The following is a 20,663-nucleotide window of genomic DNA, read 5'->3' as shown; positions in this document are numbered from 1 at the left end:
AATCGCTACAAGTTGCACGCGTGCCGACTTTTCACTGTTGTGGAAAATATTTTTAGCAACCAGTTTAAAGATTGAATGAGCGTGTTTATTAAGTGTATCGGCCTAGGGCTGCTTACGGCCTGTCCAGATTGACTAAGCTCCCAATGAGAGCGAAAATGTCAATGGATAGCTGCAGCTTTGCAAGGCAGGAATTGCAGGCAAGAGATACGCTTGGCTCCTTCTTGCATAGCTTTGGCCGTGGTCGCTCTGATTTTTATGGAGCCTTCTTGGTAAATTAGGAAGGTTCTAAATTAGTTACACTAAACCTACTTAATTTTTCTAGAAGGTTCACGACTGACTTTAACAGGGGAGATTTCTTAATATTTCAGAAAGGTTACTGACTTTTAACGGAAAGCGTTCCTGGGTTTTCCAAGATATGTTACTGGAAGAAATTGGGCACATCAGCTGCCTATTATTTTCCAGGAACGTTTCTGAATCGTTTTTACAGTGAGGTCCTTTTAATTGAATATAAATTGACATTCGTTAAGTCAGTCAATACTCTATCTAAGTAATATGATTTCAATTAAACTATTTACTGTTTTCCAAATTCACGTGACATTCATACGTAAATGTAACAAACACATGAATGTATAACACATACCGCAAGAATACAATTAAATCATTTAGATCATTGCTTGAAGCTCCAAGAGCATTATTGCAAACATGGCCAAAGTGAAGTCGGTATTGCCAGCAAGTATCGAGCATTGCATTCGCCTGCAGTTCTAGCAAAGCAGCGCAGTCCATACTTATTCGCTGCCTTTGAGAGCTTAATTAGCAGCTAATACTGAAGCCGGAGTGTACTGAAGCCGATACACTTTATAAATACGCCCAGTTAATCTTTAAAATGGGAAATAAAATTCTTTTTCACAACGTTGAAAAGTCTGCATTAATGCAACTTGTAGCAATTCAGGAAAATTTTTGACAATGATACTTGATTTTTCCAGGAAGTGGGTAAAAACCATTAAAATCCCGAAACGTAACATGGAAATACCCAGTAACGTTTCGGAATTTTTTTACAGTGAATGAATTTGGAAGTGATTTAACAAATGATTGAAAAAATAAACGAAATGAACTATTTTACATTGCCCCGAATGCACTTGACTAATTGCACGAATTACTCAAAACAAAATTAAGCTTAATAGTAAATAAATACTGCATCGAATATTAGTAGGCATCAATTCATATTTAAAATCCTAATAACAAAGAATTTATTGTTTTATAACAACAAAAACATTTTTGTACTTAACACACCGTTTTACAATATCTATAAGTAACAATTTTTGAAAAACGTTGGTTTTTTATGTACTTTGATCTTCAAAGGTTACGTTTTTCAACTGGAATAGACTACGTGTGGTACTACATGTTTAAATTATTTCTAGAAAGGTAACGCTTAAGACAGTGTAAATATTTCACCATTTTACTTTGTTCCTCTGTTTCTCCTTGCCCGACATTCACTTACTACGAAAAGCTCAATTTAGACGTTTGGTATAGCTAATTAGTTTGCCTTGTATAGAGCAAAGAAACGAGGAATTCACAGGCACTATAGACCTGTGCATAAACATCGTTTAAAACCTAGCTTTATATTTTCATGGAACAACATGCTATAATTTAATATAGGGTAAGGTAGCCGTCAATGAACCATTTCCATGACTGGACTTTGAAGATATTTTCACCACCAGAGTTTTCTCAGGCACGAAATCAGTTTAAATGTCTTCTTATGCCTCAAAACAGTCCAATGCAGAATCATCAAGATGCTTGAATCAGTACATTATATTGTTTAACGTCCAAATAAGATTTATACTGTTCACTTAGTAATTATTGACATTTACATTTTGTTTTTTTATGCTTTGAATATTACTGAACAACGTAATGGAAACAATGACTTGAAAGACTACATTTTCAAGTACAATTCCCCATATTTCAAGTTTCCTCATGAATAGTCACAGCAGTGACAACTATGGGAACATTCAAAATGACGCAGTTGCTATCATTGAACCACTAGGTGTTTCAATGAATGAACCAGCTAAAAGAGTAGTTTATTCGTGGAATCTTAAAAGTATTATTAAAGTTTCATCTCAATTATCTTTAATAATTGATCAATTTTTTTAAAAAATAAGTGTGATAATGATGAAAAAATATTTTTAAAATAAGTTTTGGAAACCCTCATCAGTTATCATATTTTCAACTTAAAAACTTGCGTAGTCGATTCATTATTTGTTAAAGTAAATTTTAATACCGTTTCAAGTACGTTTGAAAAAAATACCAAAATGAGTTAAATAAAGCCAGTAAATAACTGAGGGCATGCAACGTGCTATAGCAAAATCTTTGTTGTCAAGTAAAATCTTTGTGGATCAAATTTTTTAACTTGGGTGAAACAGGACTGCCATTTGTTCAAAAGAGGCCCCATGTAATTTTAGCTAAGAAGCGTAAGTCACATGTTAGAAAATAGCAAGTGGTGAGTGAGGTGTGGTGAAAACAGCTGTGTTATGTGAGTCTTGAGGGGGTGTTATGTGTTTCCGGTAATAAAAAATATTTTAAAAAACTAATTTTCGCTATTTGAATAACTTACTATTATTTGTTGTGTTTGTTTACCTCCTGTATTAACTTTGAAACACACGGATTGATTTTCCTAATTGAGAATGTGGTCCATCGATGGAAACTCAATGGTCCATCCATAGCAACTGGTTCCAATGAATTGACCACATTCTAAAATATTTATTTTTAATTTGTATTTTTTATTGAATACAGTTAACACAAAAGCGAATAGTTTTATTAAAGGAGACATATACTGAGTAATTATTCCTATCATCAATATAAAGTTTGAGTCTGAACTACTTCCTAAAAAAGGTCAGAAGTGTTATATGGTTCATTGACGGGAACACTAAAAAAAAATCAGAAACGTTACTGGGTATTTCCGTGTTACGTTTCGGGAATTTTATGGTCTTTATCCACTTCCTGGAAAAATCAAGTATCATTGTCAAAAAGTTTCCTGAATTGCTACAAGTTGCATGAATGCAGACTTTTCACTATTGTGGAAAATATTTTTAGCTCCCAGTTTAAATATTAACTGAGCGTATTTATAAAGTGAGTCGTTTTCAGTTCCATTAAGGCTCGTCCATGCTAAATATAGTTCCCAAAGGGAGCAAATAAGTATGGACTATGTAGCTTTGCAAGAATCGCAGGTGAGTAAAATTGCCGTTACTTATCTGCAATTCTGACTTAGCTTTGGCCGTGTTTGCATTAATGCTCTTGTTTCTTTGATAAATCGGGAAGATGACCCTATACTTTCCTAAGTTTACTCTAATTTTCCAAAGACGCGACTGGCTATTAACGGGACGATTTCTGCATTTTTCAGAAAGATTCCAGCATAATATCAGGAAGGTTACTGAATTTTAGAGGAAAACGTTCCTGGTTTTTGCAAGATATGTTACTGACAGAAATTGGGCACATCAGCTGCCCATCATTTTCCAGGAACGTTTCTGAATTGTTTTTACAGTGAACCTTTCCTTAGTTAGAGTATTTTGAAGGTGCGAAAATACTCCTTGACGCTTTTTACAGGCGTTAATTTCGTTTTAGAAATAATCGAAAGAGGAAAGATCATAGCAAATATCAATTCCAAAGAAAAACTTACTGCGGCTGAGATTGAACATGGCTGGAAAGAAGAGATGTGCATATAACGTTTGACATTTCGTCTTTCAAAAAAAAAAAAAAAAAAGCGTTGAAGTTTAATGTTTCAAAATGTAATTATTTTGATTTAAAATTACTTGATTTTCTTTAAAATGTTTCCTCACTCTTACTAACACTGAACTGATTGAAAATTTGTGGCTAGAATTGCTGCTAAACAAGAATTCATTAACAAAGAAAAAAGGGAAAGAAACGCAGTCTGAAAACTATTAGAATAATGGCTTAGTTATAAAGGTTAAAATATCACTACTGACAATTGGTAGTAAATATACCCTTAACTTACAATTATAAGAAACAGTCAAACTTGCTTATAACAAGCCCTGATTTAACGAGAACCCGGATTTGGCGAGGAAATCAGAAACACTTGGTTGGTGTAGTGTTAAGACTCTGGGAACATAACTCGCTTTTTACGAGCAAACCCCGGCTAAAGCGAACAATAATTTTGGAACTTATGAAATTTCTATTGACTTTCAGCTCAGTTTATCATTTTTTGGTAAATTTGCTTTTCAATTCAAAGACAATCATAAATCATAAATCCTGAGAACAAGAGATGACAGCACCTTTTTTAAATTTGTTGCATAAAGAAATGTATAAAAAATAAAAATGTGTAAAAATATGTATTCCTCCAGAACAATAAAATAAGAAAGAGGCATTCCGACAGTTCAAAATAAAGTACACTGTAAAAACGATTCAGAAACGTTCCTGGAAAATAATAGGCAGCTGATGTGCCCAATTTCTGTCAGCAACATATCTTGGGAAAATCAGGAACGTTTTCCGCTAAAAGTCAGTAACCTTTATGAAATTAACCTTGAAACTTTCTGAAGAAGTGCGAAATCTCCCCTGTTAAAGCCATTCATATCTCTAGAACCTTCTACAAAAAAATAAGTAGGTTTAATGTTACCTGCTCTCGGGGGAGCCTGTAACCCCTAGAGAGCGCGTCCCCGGGTGGCGGATAGGGGAATGCCTTCAGTGGTCTCCACTGGTGGTAGAAGGGAAATAAAATACCTTCCGCGGACCAACAGGTAGAAGTCCAACCTTTCGAGGCTCTGGCAACCCTCCTTTCCATGGATAGTGCAATTTTGATTTCTAGTCTCCAAGCTACCGCGTCCGGGGCAGCCGACGCGTCGCTACCTGCAGTCCGGGGTTGCGTCGAGAAATATGTTACGGGTTCAGTGAACTTTCTACAACTAAATATCAATGGCACCCAGAGAAAATGTGCCGAACTTTCAGATATCCTGCACACAAATAACATCCATGTTGCTTGCTTGCAAGAAACAAAGCTAAACCCCAAATTATGCTTTAACATTAAGGGGTATACTACTATCAGGAAAGATAGAAACTGTAGTACTGGAGGTGGAATTGCTTTATTAGTGAAAACACCTGAAATTAAATATACGGTCCTCCCAACCTCAAACACAGACAGCAGCACTGAAGCTCAAGCTATCAACATCTTTCTTCCCAAACACACTATTACGGTGGTGAATGTGTACCATCCTGATAATTTACCCATTGATACAAGTCTTCTTCAAGACCTCGCTTCAACATCATCTGAGATCAAAATCATTCTAGGAGACTTTAACGCAAAAAGCCCTACCTGGGGCGGCAAAGTTCTTGATATCAAGGGAGATCAAGTGGAAGACCTCGCAGATTATCTCAACTTGACTTTTCTCAACACAGGAGAAAACACTTACGTCTCTAAAACAAATGGCACAGCATCGGCTCTTGACATCACTGCTATAAGCTATGACTTCGCAGATAAAACCCACTGGAGAGTACTTGACTCCGCTATTAGCGATCACTATCCGGTTCTCACTACTCTATCAATTGAACAGGAATGTCCTGCACAGGTTAAGCGCTCGTGGAACTTCCGCAAAGCGAACTGGCACGGATTTACACAAGAATTGGAGAACCTCTGCTCCACCTCGCCGGAACACAAAGATCTTGAGCAACTACTCCATCTTTTCACCAGCTATATCCAAAAAGCAGCTAAACACCATATCCCCAGAGGAAAACGACGAGACAACTGGGTCCCGTTTTGGAAGGATTACAACATAGAAGACCTGATCCATGAGAGAGATGCCATTAGTCAAAAGCTCCAGAGGGACAATAACGAACAACTTAGAAGAAAATTTATTGAAGTCAGCCACAGGATAGAGGAAATGATCTCTGAGAGCAAAAAAGAAAAGTGGGCTGAACTATGCAGCAAACTGGACCCCACAAAAGGAACATCACAATACTGGAAACTATTAAAGGTCCTAAATAACTCTAGCATCCCAATGTCCAAGAAACCTCAGTCAAACGTTATCTCAATGGACGGAGTTAATGCAAGAACAAACAAGGAAGCAGCAAATATGCTTGCAAAACAGTATGAAGTCACAAGCAAACTTAAGTTCACAGTAGAGGACAGGTTACAGTACCAGAAATATAAATCAATCATTGAGAATAACAAGGGTTTTTGCGCAGAGGAAATTTTCTCATCTGATCTTACCCTCGATGAACTGGAATATGCTATTCAGCGCCTTAATCAAACGAAATCTCCAGGACCTGATGTTATCTTTGGTCAGATGATTGTACACTTTGGAGAAATTGCCAAAAGGTACTTACTCAACATTTTTAATACCTCCTGGCGCAGTGGCAAATTGCCCAAGATTTGGAAGAGCTCTATCATCATACCTATCCTCAAGGCGGGAAAGGATGCTTCCAATTGCAAAGGTTATAGACCTATATCCCTGACATGCATTCTCTGTAAGCTTATGGAGCGTGTAATCCACTGCCGTCTTATGAATTATCTCACGGAGCACAACATTCTTCATTTCTATCAAACAGCCTATCGTGCCAATCATAGCACTGTGGACCAGTTGTTCTACCTGAGTCAAACAATAATCAATGGTTTCCAAGAAAAGCCTCATTTGAAAACTGTCGCAGTGTTTTTAGACCTCTCTTCAGCTTTTGACCGAGTTTGGCGTCAAAAACTGGTAGACATTATCCACAGTTCTGGAATCAAGGGAAATGCACTCCTCTGGATTAATGACTTTCTCAGAGGCAGGAGATTCTCTGTTAAGTTCAATGGTGTGCTCTCTGAGTCACGTAGACTGTGGGCTGGAGTACCTCAGGGTTCAGTTCTCAGTCCTCTTCTTTTTCTTACATATATGAACACCATTCACCCTCACATTCATCCAGACACGAAAATCGCATGCTACGCAGACGATGTCGCTCTATGGCATACTCACGCAGACATTGCAGCATCAGAGGAGGCTCTGAACAAATCTCTGAGGGGCATTGCTGCATGGGCAAAAGAGCTGAAGTTGACCATAAATGCTGACAAGACAAACTTTTGCATTTTCTCTACTGACAGACGACATAGAGGCACTTTTAATGCAAATATTAAAATTGAAGACTCCAACATCGAAAGGATTTTCTTCCCTACCTATCTCGGAGTAACCTTAGACCCTGAGCTTCGCTTTTCAAAGCACATTGAACAAACTTCCAACAAAGCGCTTGGAAAATTAAACATACTTAGAAAACTCTGAGGAACTACATGGGGATCAAGACCTAAAACCCTAAAAAGTGCTTATTGCTCTATTATTAGACCAGTACTTGAATATGCTGCCCCAATCTGGTGTCCGGTATCCGCCACTTCCAAACTTAAATTAGATTCAATACAACACCGAGCATCAAAAATTATTATTGGCGCAGTCTCTTCCACTAATAACGAAAAAGCTGAACAGGAATGTGGTCTGCCTCCTCTGGAGTGTAGGCGCAATCTTACCACCATTAAGTTCACCAACAAACTACATTGCTACAATAAAGACCATATCTCCACCAGAGTGTTCAACGAATGGAAAGACAGGAAAAGGCTTAAAAGATCATCAACGCTCCAACTTGATGGAGACATCAGGAGCCAAATAAAGTTAGAGCATTCCACCTTGAACTTTTTGCAAGAGCCTCTATTTCCCAGAAAGCCACCAAAGGAAACAAAGATTAATTTGAACCTCCTACAGCCATGCTCGAAAAAAGAAGACCCACAAACACTCAGACAAAAAGGCCTTGAGACGATTGAAAAGTTCTCCCAGGGTAACTTTGTGACTGTCTATACGGACGGCTCATCTGACACATCCCTCAACAAAGGAGGTGCTGGCATTCTCTTCCTCCTTCCAAATGGAGATAAATATACACATAAAATCAACACAGGCATAATTGCTTCTAACTTCACCAGCGAACTTCTTGCGATTAAGGAGGCACTCACCTTTTACATGACCAATCAAGAGATCTCAGTCCCAACTGATGGATTGGCAATCTTCTCTGACTCAAAAGCGGCCTTAGAAGCAATCAAAAACGGAGCAACCAACATCACCTCTGCCATAAATGCCCTACTCGAAGACTTGCACGGCAATGGGAAATCCTGCATGCTGCAATGGATACCGGCACACGTGAATATTGAAGGGAATGAGTGTGCGGATTCCCTAGCAAAAGAAGGCAGAAACATTGGCAAACCTTGCACCACCATCACGCTAGCAGACTCAAATGCTGTCGCAAAACATAGACTTCTGCCACATAACTTTAAGAAGCCCCTCATCACCGACTTTGATTGCCCCAGAATCCTAACATCTACAATTGCAAGATTAAGAACAAACCACTATAAAGGGATGAAAATTCTTCCCGACAAAACGAGAACTTATATCCCCTGCAAGAACTGCACCGATGCCCAACTGACTCCGGATCACATTCTTGAGTGCCCGGCCCTTATCCCACATGTTCTGCAGCTGGGTATGGTGCCACTGGCTTCAGAACTTCGAGAGGTCCTCTACAGCACAGATGCGTTGCAGCTAGCGGGCGCGGTCTTGAAGACACACGGAGCCATTTAATTGTCGATGGACACGACAAAAAAAAAAAAAAACCTTCCTGATTTACCAAGAAGACTCCATACAACTCAGAGCGATTACGGCAGAAGCTATGCAAGAAGGAACCAAGCATATCTCTTGCCTACAATTCCTGCCTTGCAAAGCTGTAGCTATCCATTGACTTTTTTTTTTTCACTCTCATTGGAAGCTTAGTCAATCTGGACAGGCCGTAAGCAACATTAGCCGATACACTTAATAAACACGCTGATTCAATCTTTAAACTGGTTGCTAAAAATATTTTCCACAACTTGTAGCGATTCAGGAAACTTTTTTGATAAGATACTTGTTTTTTCGGGGAAATAGGTGAAAACATGTGAAATCCCGGGAGGTTCCACGGAAATAACCAGTAACGTTTCGGAATTTTTTTACAGTGTAACCAACTTATTTGGTTATCTACAGTGATTAAAAAGAAGAAAAAAAAAGCAACTATGATGAACTTCTAGGATTTTTTGAGCACTCGGTTACAAAGAGAAAAAATCTCAACCCCTTTGCGCTTGTTAAGCGAGATCGACTATTCAAGAATTCGCGATTTTAATAATCTTCCGGTTTGAAAATCTTCGCTTTAAACATTAATTCTTGATATCCGCTTCCAGCGGTAAATTCTTAGTTTCCGCACGAACATAACATGCAAGACAAAGTCCCATTTTCTCTTCCATACCTGATCCGATACTTATCTTAAAATTTATTTTTAAGTCTTGAGGTAAAAGATCACTTCGCATACTTTGAAATGAAGTGCAGTGCTGATCTCTTACCTCCAACGGACGTAGAGAAAGCTCTTGATTTGCTCACATTTCATTGGAAGTTGATCCATTGACGTCACTCACTTCTCATCCAATAACCGTGTTTCCATGGCTTTTAAAGTTTCTAAAGATCTCATTTATAAGTGCAGTACGTACAAGTTGTGCTTAAAATAGTTCCATAAAATGATGCTACATCCCTGCATAAAGGAGGTTATTAGTTATAAATAGAGATTACATAAATGGAGATATTTCTAGATGAAAGAAAAATTTATGACAGGTGGATGCCTGGTAACATATAAAATATGGCTTTGAGATTTTTAAAGAACTTTTTAATTGAAAATTATTCCAATTTAGTTTTAATTGAACTACAGTCCATGAACTATTTTTGAAGTTCTCGAACGTTCTGTGTTTTAATGCGCATATAACAAAAAAAACCCATTCGATAAATAATCAAAGATAGTTGAAGTTAAATTATTATCTTAGCGCTTGATAAATACAATAGGAAATTGCGACGTATAGTTGATCAAAATTGCAGATTCCTGCATACACATGTTTAGGGGCTACAAGTGTGGAAAATCTCCATAAAAATCGTCAAGTATACCTGTGCGCAAGAGGGCGCTTTTCGATATGCAAATTTCCCACCTCTCGGCTCAATTTTGTAAATGTCTTTCTGTTCATGTATCGTGGATTCGTGGCATTCGATAGCTTGATTTTTGTTGATGTTGGTCGTCTCGTGGCAGTTCGAATAGCAAGGGCAGTTTGGAAGCCCTTTCGTATGTAGAATCCAAATAAAGTTAATTTAGTTTTTAGATAGTTGCCTTAACATTTTCCTTATGGCGCATCGGCCGCAAGGTACTGCATAACCGTTTGATAGTTAGAATTCGTCAAATAGTAATGTGCTTTTTATGTTATATTGACATCGTTGTTGTTTCATACCATTGGATATAGTAACTGAAGAAATTTGGGTAAGTTATTTGTTTTCAATTTGTATGTCAATTAGTATGGATGCTGAAAAGATAAAAAATAAGCGTAAAGCGCTTAAATGCAGTGCCACTAAGTTCGTTAAAAGTTTAGACGTCACTTTAGTAAATGAAACTAATGTGCGTAATTTAGAAGTATTATATAATCAATTAATTGATAAAATTGACTGTCTTAAAGTGGCTGATAATGAGCTTCTTAATGTAATCGAAGCAAAAGATATCGAAAAAGAGGTGCAACAATGTGAAGACTTCATGGAAAATTTAATTTTCTATAAATGTCAAATTACTCAAAGAATAGCAGCTCTAACACCTCCGGCTGTACCTCCTACTATTAATCCCGCTAATTTATCAAATTCAACATTGGAACTTAGTGGTCTAGTACATCAAGAAACTAGATCGTCGATTAAATTGCCAAAGCTAATTGTTAATAAATTCTACGGTGACCACAGGTATTGGCTAGAATTCATTAGTCAGTTTGAAAATGCAATAGATAAAAATAGCGGCTTATCTAAAATTGAGAAGCTTATTTACCTTAAGAATTTAGTAGGTGGTGCTGCAGCTAAAGCAATTTCCGATTCGCATTAACAGAAAGTAATTATGATGCAGCCTTGGAACTTTTAAAATCTAGATTCGGACAAAAGAATTTGCTCATCAATGCGCATTTAGGATCGCTTTTGAACATGACTCCCATAAAAAATACAAGTGATACGAACAGTTTGAGAAAATTATACGATAACGCTGAAACTGAAATTAGGAATTTAGAAAGCTTGGGAATAAATTCAGAATCGTACGGTAATCTCTTAACACCGATAATTTTGAAAGTATTGCCCTCTGAATTAACTCTCGAATTTAGTAGAAAGAATAAAAGTGATAATTGGGATTTGAAAGCTCTTCTCGAGTTCTTAGGTGAAGAAATACAAAGTCGTGAAAGAGCTCAATCTTTTCATTCTCCCATAAAAGAAAAACAAAATTCGACCCATCCGCTCCAAGAACGCAATCGAGGCGCTTCCGGGTCAAAATCTTTTACCAGAGATACTTTTCGAAAACAGAAAAGTTTCAATTCTTCAGCGGCTGAACTCTTAGTCAATCATACAGTTGCTAGTTCAAAATGTGTGTTTTGTGGTTCGAACTTGCATGATTCAGTTTCGTGTGACTCGGTAAGCATAGAAATGAAACGGGATTATTTGAAAAGAAATAGACTTTGCTTTTTTTGCTTTTCGAATAGACACTCAATTTCTTCTTGTCCAAAGCTTAAAAAAGAAAAAGGTTGTTCGTTTTGTGGTTTAAAATCGCACCCCAAAACACTTTGTTATCGGTTTTATCAGAATTCGGATAAAACAACTTTCACCCCGCCCCAAGAAGAATCTGATGATAATGTTACTAACGTTTCTTCTTGTCAAACTGAAAACAAATCGCAAAGGGTTTTATTGCAAACCGCATCGGTCGTTGCTCGTTATAATAATCAATATAGAAATTGTCGTTTGTTAGCCGACACAGCGGCTCAAAGAAGTTTTGTAGATAGGAAATTTTCAAGATTGTTGAAACTTCCCATTATTCGAAAAGAAAATCTAACAGTTTATTCCTTCGGAGATAAGTCTCCTATTGAAAAAACGTTTAATGTAGTTAAAATAAGATTGGAAAATAAAGAAGATCCGAATTCGTATTTGGAAATCGAGGCGTTAGAAATAGAAAAAATATCCGCGGCACATATTCCGCCGCCTGCAATAGATATTTCCATTTATAGCAAGCATTTGAAAGGTTTGAAATTAGCTGATACTTCGAATAAGGACGCTAGTGTTTCAGTTTTAATCGGTGCTGATAACTATTATGACGTCATGACAGGTAGAATTAAACGTATTAATCGAAAACTTGTAGCTGCTGAGTCGCTCTATGGGTGGTGTTTAATTGGAATATCAGGCTCTTCAAATAGAAATTCAGGTGATTCTTTCGGCATGAAAGTAATGGTTGAGGAAAAAATTTCAAAACAATTAGAAACATTTTGGCAACTAGAAAATCTTGGAATCGAACCAGCTAACGATGATGTAAGTTGTAATGATAACAAAATTTTACGAGAATTCGAAGATAGTATTCGCTTCCAAGATGGTAGATATGTAGTTAAACTCCCTTGGAAGGATAATTTTAAAGAATCGCTTGAAAACAATTACGAAGTGGCATATGAAAGATTTTCAAAATTGTGCTACAGGTTTCAAAATGATCATTCTTTGTATGCCGAGTATAGGAAGGTTGTAAATAATTACATAGAGCAAAACATTGTAGAGCGTGTTCCTGAATCAAGTGTAGCAGATAGTCCAGAATTCTATTTGCCCCATAGGGCAGTAATTCGAGATGATAGGGTGTCTAGTAAGCTGAGAGTTGTTTTCGATGCGTCTTCGCATAAAAAGGGCAAGTTTTCGTTAAATGATAGTTTGCATATTGGACCTAATTTGTATCCTGATTTGTTTGAACTTTTGTTATCATTTCGAAAGCATCCAATTGCGTTCACAGTTGATATTAAACAAGCATTTTTGAATGTAGCAATTGACGAGTCGGATAAAAATGTAACAAAGTTCTTTTGGACTGAAAATCCATATTCCTTTTCAGACTCTTTAGAAGTTCTAAAGTTCAATCGTGTTCTCTTCGGAATAAATAGTTCCCCCTTTCTCTTATGTGCTACTATTAAACACCATTTGAAGAAGTATTCTTCTATTTTTCCGCAAACTCACGAACTGTTAAACAAATTTTATTACGTCGATGACATCATAGGAGGTCAAAATACTGTTGCATCAGCATACGCAACTAGTTTAGAATGCGTCCAGATCTTTAGAGAAGCAAATATGCCCTTGCACAAGTGGGCTACTAATTCTGCTGAATTGCGAAAACTTTGGGAGAAGAAAGGGTTTTCTACTGAAACGTCATCAAACCCAATTGGTCAAAACATGATAAACTATAAAGTATTAGGCATTTCCTGGGGCGCTGACAGAGATTTATTTTATTTTAACGTAGAAAATCTGATATCCCTTGTATCGAAAGGAATTGATACAAAAAGATTCCTGTTGCAAGTTGCTGGTCGAATTTTTGATCCTATAGGATTTGTAGCACCTTACGTAATTCGTTTGAAGATTCTCATTCAACGCGTCTGGGAAATGGGTCTTCTTTGGGACCAGGAAATGCCCTAAGTTATCAAAAAACCCTTCAGGCAATGGTGAAATTCCTCGCTTTTATCATTTCACGGACTCCTACACAGTTGATGTGCAACTGCACTCCTTTTCGGATGCATCTAAAAAGGCCTACGGAACTGTAATATATTTTCGAGTCATTAAGACTGACGGGACTATAACAACTAGTTTTATCACTTCCAAGAGCAGAGTTGCCCCGTTAAAGACTCTTTCTTTGCCGAGGTTGGAATTGATGGGAGCACTGCTTTCTGCCAGGTTGTGTGCTAAAGTCTCTAAAGCTTTAAAATTTGAGAAGTCCTGCTTTTTTCATACGGATTCCTCTATAGTTTACCATTGGATTAGAGGAGAACCGTCCTGTTACAAACCTTTCGTCAAACATAGGATAGAGGAGATTCAAAGACTGACTGAACCACCGAAATGGAATTTTTGTCCTGGGAGGGACAATCCAAGCGATATTGTAAGCAGAGGAATATCTGTTCAGGAATTGAAAGATAGTCAACTTTGGTGGCACGGACCACCCTGGCTTAACCAAACAGAGCAGTGTTGGCCAAAACTAGAGGCCCAAAACGTCAGCAATCATGACCTAGAACTAAAAAGTAAATTTAGAGAAGTTTCGCAAAATGAAGTAATCCTCGAAAATCGCGAAAAGCTCATTAACATTGATAAATTTAGCAATTATCTCAAACTATTGCGAGTAACTGCCTTCGTATTTCGATTTATACACAACGCAAGAAATACGTCGAAAAATAAAGGTGCTCTCGAAACAGATGAGCTTAAATTGTCTGAAGAATACTGGATTAAAGAAACCCAGAAAGAAGCTTATTGGTTAGAAATAGTCGATTTAGAAAGATCTCAAAAAGTTAGCAATGGTTCAAAAATTCGTTCTCTAGTACCTTTCTTAGATCCCAGGAATATTTTGCGAATAAAAGGGAGATTAGATGAATCAGAATTTTCTCTAGACGAGAAACAACCCATCCTTTTACCAAAAAACTCTAAATTTTCGGAATTATTAATCTTACATGAGCATACTAAGAACTTTCATATCGGAGTAACAGCTACTCTAGTAATGCTTAGAAGAGAGTTTTGGATAGCGAAGGGGAGACAACTCGTGAAGAAAGTAATTAGAAAATGCTTTATTTGTAGAAAATACAAATCCAAACCAGCAAACGAAATAACAGCGCAACTTCCGAAAGACAGAATTGTAGAGAATCCACCTTTCGAAACTTTTGGCCTTGATTTTGCAGGAGCTATTCTTTACAAATGTGATAAGGAAGTTAAAAAGGCATATTTTGCAATTTTCACCTGTGCTGTAACTAAAGGAATTCACTTAGAATTAGTGTCCTCCATGTCTACAAAGCATTTCTTACTAGCCTTTAGAAGATTCATTTCCAGGCGAGGTAGTTGCAGCGTTGTTTATTCGGATAACGCAAAATCATTCAAAGCCGCAAATAAAGATCTAATGTACTTCTATGACATTCTACAAGATTCGGAATTTAAAGATTTTATATCTTCACGTGGCATTAATTGGAAGTTTATCGTAGAAAGGGCGCCCTGGTGGGGCGGATTTTACGAACGTCTCGTAAAATCAGTGAAAGATCCACTCAGAAAAGTTCTCGGAAAAGCTCTTCTCACGTTTGAAGAACTTTCAACTGTTTTGACTGAAATCGAATACGTCGTTAATTCGATACCTTTAACATACGTTACTGATAATTTTTCTGAGCCCAAGCCATTAACTCCTCTTGACTTTTTGCAATATGGAAGGAAAAATCACGACTATCCATTTAATTTTGCTGAGTTAGTTAATCGAGTGTCAACAAGAGAGTCCTTATTAAAAAGAAAGCAGTATCAAACGACACTTTTGAAACATTTTTGGGTTAAATGGAAAGAACTATATCTACTTAATTTTAAAACAGTTCACCATTTCAAATCGCCTAACGTTCACAAAGAAGTAAAGATGAATGATGTAGTGCTCGTCGAAGGAACTTCAAAATCTAAACTACTATGGGACTTGGGAATCGTTCAAGAAACTTTTCAAGGTAGAGATGGACATATCAGAGCTTGTGTCGTCAAAACCAAAAAGGCACTTTTCAGAAAACCTGTGCAGCTGATATATCCCCTTGAACTTTGTGAATGAACTGGCTTCACGTATCCTTTTTATGATTAATCAGTCGAAAAGTTTATTGAAAATAATTTGTTTTAAACTCTTTTTTTTTCCTTCAAAATTTTGAAGTATTTGTAATGTTGGACTTTGATTAACTTCTTAAAATAATTTGCTTAAATATTTCATTAATTTTGAAAAAAAAACCTCTTGTTTATAGTAAAATTAATTTTGTTAACTTAAGTTTAAAATTGTAAATATGTCTGAACAAAAAATTCAAAAATAGAAATTACATTTTATATAAGTTTGTAACCATATGGTTTATGGTATATTAATCTTTAAAATTTAGCAACCTATAGTTATTGCATTCGTTATTGTTTACTGAGGAGAAGAATTTCCTTATGTATTTGCCTTTGTTATAGTTCTTTTTATAGGTTCTATTGATGAACTCTTAGAGTTCATGGCGGGGAGCTGTGGAAAATCTCCATAAAAATCGTCAAGTATACCTGTGCGCAAGAGGGCGCTTTTCGATATGCAAATTTCCCACCTCTCGGCTCAATTTAGTTAAATGTCTTTCTGTTCATGTATCGTGGATTCGTGGCATTCGATAGCTTGATTTTTGTTGATGTTGGTCGTCTCGTGGCAGTTCGAATAGCAAGGGCAGTTTGGAAGCCCTTTCGTATGTAGAATCCAAATAAAGTTAATTTAGTTTTTAGATAGTTGCCTTAACATTTTCTTTAACAAGGAACCCCTTTTTTAATTAAAAATAAGTGAATTTATAGGTGAAAAGATATTTAACAAAAATCCACATCTTTTTTCGGATGTATTTTCATCCAAAAGATCACTTATTTTGCATTGGAAAAGGGGTTCCTTGTAATAACCCCGAAACACGTGTATGCATTAATTCGTAATTTTATGCAATAACGCTTTAATTTCTTATTTTATATGAGAGTTGAGTTTGTTCACACACAGTTTAAAATTTCATTTTTTTTCAAACTGTCGAAACGTTAATGTGATTATCGATTTACAATGGGGTTGTTTCTTTCAGTCAAAAGTAGTACTTTTAGTCACTGAAATTCATAGAATAAGCAAAAAGAAAAGAAAAGAAAAAAACATTGACACAGAAAATACTTTTATTTTCCCAACAATTATTTTTTAATTAATTCTTTAAAATGTCCAATTTTTCAAACAAGGCGTGGTCTTGATGACGTCACAAATGATGCTATTTGGCGCATCTTTCTTCCGCGTTTCCACGTTATGATAATCAAGAAGCGAATTAAAATTGCGCTCTACGCTTGCTATCAACCATATCGTTGCCAATACACGTGAGTAAAGATGCGAATTAAATATTTTGCTCTGTGAACGGCAACACAATGGCATTTCATCATTTGTGATGTCATCGGCAGGAAATGTAAACAATAAAAGCGCACCGGTTTAAGTATTTTTTTAAAAATATTGAACTTAAATAAATTATTTAAAAAATGGTCAGATCCTATGTTTTTAAGCATACTTTTTCAGAAAAAAAAATACTTTTAAAATTTTGGAAACGACCCCATTCTTTCAAATGAAACCGTCTCAAGTTCATGAACAAAAACTTTTAACCATTTTTCCATTTTTTTTTTTGAAAAGCAAATGGGAAAATATTGTTGCTAACTTTAATTGCTAATATTTCACTCAAAAGCTACCCCCCCCCCCAACCCAAAAAGCTACTATTTCATTTTCAGTAATATTTTTACACTTTACTTTTGTAAAAAAATATCGTGAAACTGGCTACTGGCCTAGAATATTTATGACGCTATAGCCGATTTCCGTTATAGATGGTCATCGTAACTCTTAATGTGAAAATGAAGGGACTGAAATTGTTTGACGCTATAACCGAATTGTCACTGTAAACATGTCCCAACAACCAAGCTCAATTATAACAATAATAAACAACGTAACTCAAGCAAAAATTGTGTATTGTTGTTCCTTTGTTGCGCAAAGGTATTTATTCACTTCACAAGCTCAACTGTGTAGGGTCTTAGGCTTCATTAAATTTTTAAAATAATTTAATTATTGCATTTTTATAGAGAAGAAATGTGTGCTATATAGTGGAGAATTATTTAAATATTTTATATTTATCTTTGTTTTTACACTTGGTTAGAAGTACGAGTATTACACGTTTGCTTTCTAAACCCAAAACCTAGAGTTAAAAAAAATATCCATTCAGCTAAAAAAATTTAAATCTAAAAAGGTTAATGAATAAATTTAAAAACACAGACACGCATTAAAACTTCAGAAAATATGCCCGATATTTCATCAACAAAACTATTTGGATCAGAAAACCAAATGATGATTTTGGTAATTTCAACTAAAACATGCTATACCTTTAAAAACGTTGTGGAACGGTAAAGAAAGTCATTAAAAAATTTTAAAAGAAAGCACTTTCGTTGTGATTTTCATCACATAATAAAACAACGTAAAACTTCTCAGTTTTTAACTGAAAGCTATATTTTTAAAAATATCAAAGATTTTGTAAAACAATGGTAAATGCATCAAACTTACAGAAGGTCATATTTTTTTCTTTTGAAAATTAGTAATCGTACTTAGAGCACTTGTGTGATCTATTGAAATATAATAAGCCCTCAACCTTCGACACTTAAATCTCAAACAGATTCCTTAATACTTACCTAGGGAGCAGAATCCGGATAGATGCAACTCATATCTTCGCTTTTAACCTAATTTCATTCATCGTGTTTTCAAAGACTTTCAAATTTGTTGTCGTGCGAAATTTCCAAATTTAGCAAAATTTTAAAGGACATTCGCGGCCTTTTGACGATGTTCATTTTGCTAGCTTTCAAATTTATGAAAATTTTAAGTCATTCTAATAATAAAGTTTTGAAATAAGGCTTACAAATGGGGTCGCTTCCGAATTTTTAAAAGTATTTTTTTTTCTGAAAGAAACATAGGGTTTTACCATTTAAAAAATAATTTGACAAATTCTACTATTTTTGAAAAATTATTTAAATCGGTGCGAAGTTTTTTTTTTTTTTTTTTTCGCTTCTGCGCGTGCCATCGCAAATGATGAACTGCCATTCACTGTTGCTATTTGTGCAGAGCGCAATATTTAATTCACTTCTTTACTCTTATGCAATGCCAACGATATGGTTGATAGCAAGCGTAGAGCGCAATAACTAATTCGCTTCCAAATTATCCTAATCTGGAAATGCGGTCGACAGCAACCTTAAATATTCAGGGCGCCAGTAGAATGCACTGCAGTACATTTTTTTTGTCGTCATAAAGACCATGCCCTGTTTGAAAAATCGAACATTTTAAAAAATAAATTAAAAAATAAGTGTTGGGAAAATGAAAGTATTTTCTGAGACCATGTTATTTTTTTTGCTCATTCTATCAACTTCAGTGATTAAAAGTAATACTTTTGACGGAAGGAAACAACCTCATTATACTGCATTATTATTTATAACATTTGTTTAATTTTGTAAATGACTTCAACTAATCATAACTATTTAACACTTTAAGAGCAAGTATGAGGCAGTCTGTGTGGGATCTGTCTCATTAGTTCAATACATTTTTATCAAATAAAAACTATTTGATTTTTCATTTTTTCATGTTATAGAAATATCAGAACATTAGTTTTAGTGAAACAATAAGTTTATAGTTTGAAAAATATGTATTTTTGTTTTGAAAACAATACAAAATTTAATTTTCTAGATCTAAGTTTATGGTTCTTATGGGGACCGTGGTTCTTCCAAATAGCTCAAATCGGTTAAAAATATGATTTTTTTATTCCGTGAAAGTAACAATATGTGAAGTGTGCTGAATCGTATGAAAAAACCGCTTGTTGATCTGATGTTTTATCGCGAAGTTATATACATTTAAAAAAAAAGTAAACAGAGCGTGTTTTCGATTAAAATGGCTGTAAAACATGTAAACAAAATCAAAAAACTAAGTAAAACTAAGTGTCAAACATGTAAATTAAGTTTCAATAAATTCTTACATTGCACTGTAAAAACGATTCAGAAACGTTCCTGGTAATTAATGGGCAGCTGATGTGCCCAGTTTTTGCCAGTAACGTATCTTGCAAAAACCAGGAACATTTTCCGCTAAAAATCAGCAATCTTCCTGAAATTTGCCATAAATCTTTCTGCAGAATATTGAGATCTTACCGTATGGTCACTGTAAATTCAACAGTGGAAATTCGGTAGATCTTATACCATTACTACGAAAGCTCCAGAATTGCAAGTAAGAGCCAAGTATCTCCCACGGCCTGCTATTCCGCAGCCACCCAGAGACTTATTCGCTCTCATTGGGAGCTTTGATAATTTGGACGAAATAAGATACACTTAATAAATACACTCAGTTAACCTTGAAACTGGTAGCTAAAGATATTTTTTACGCCAGTGAGAAGTTGGCATTCGTGCAACTTCCAGCAATTCAGGAAACTTTTTGCAAAGATACGTGATTTTACGGGGAAATAGGTGAAAACCCGTGAAATACTGTAACGTTCTTCGGAAATGATCAGTAACGTTTCGGAATTTTTTTACAGTGTGGTATTAATGTCAAATATTTAGTCATCGTGAAAATATCTTTCGGGAGGTATTAAAATATGAAGATCATGAAATGTTGGTGAAATTAGACTTTAATGTCATTTATCTCGGACTGGAAAATTCGATGCTGACACAGATTGAAAAAAGCTCCATGCGACTTAATTTTTGTTCGATATGCTTCAAATTTCAAAATATGCTACTTTGGTAGTAGTTTGATAAAACTGGGTATGCATGAGGTTTAAGAGAATTTTATGTTGCTTAAAAATATTAAAGTTTTGATTTTTATGTAATATTCGCAACAAAAACTATTGCTTTACGCGAAAAAAAAAAAATACTGGGCAGTTAATAATGGACTAATCTTTAAATGGATATGCAAAGTTCTTGGCAATGTTTCGTTCTTTGGTAAAATGCAAATTGTTTGAGAAAAAGGCAAAAATTGAGTCGCATGGAGCATTTTAAATTTTTTATTTTAAATTTAAAACTCTTTAATTTTAATAA

Source organism: Uloborus diversus, chromosome 8 (genome assembly GCF_026930045.1).
Source record: "Uloborus diversus isolate 005 chromosome 8, Udiv.v.3.1, whole genome shotgun sequence".
In the NCBI taxonomy this organism is placed as follows: Eukaryota; Metazoa; Arthropoda; class Arachnida; order Araneae; family Uloboridae; genus Uloborus; species Uloborus diversus.
The sequence above is the reverse complement of the archived record's forward strand: the minus strand, read 5'-3'. Positions refer to the sequence as shown.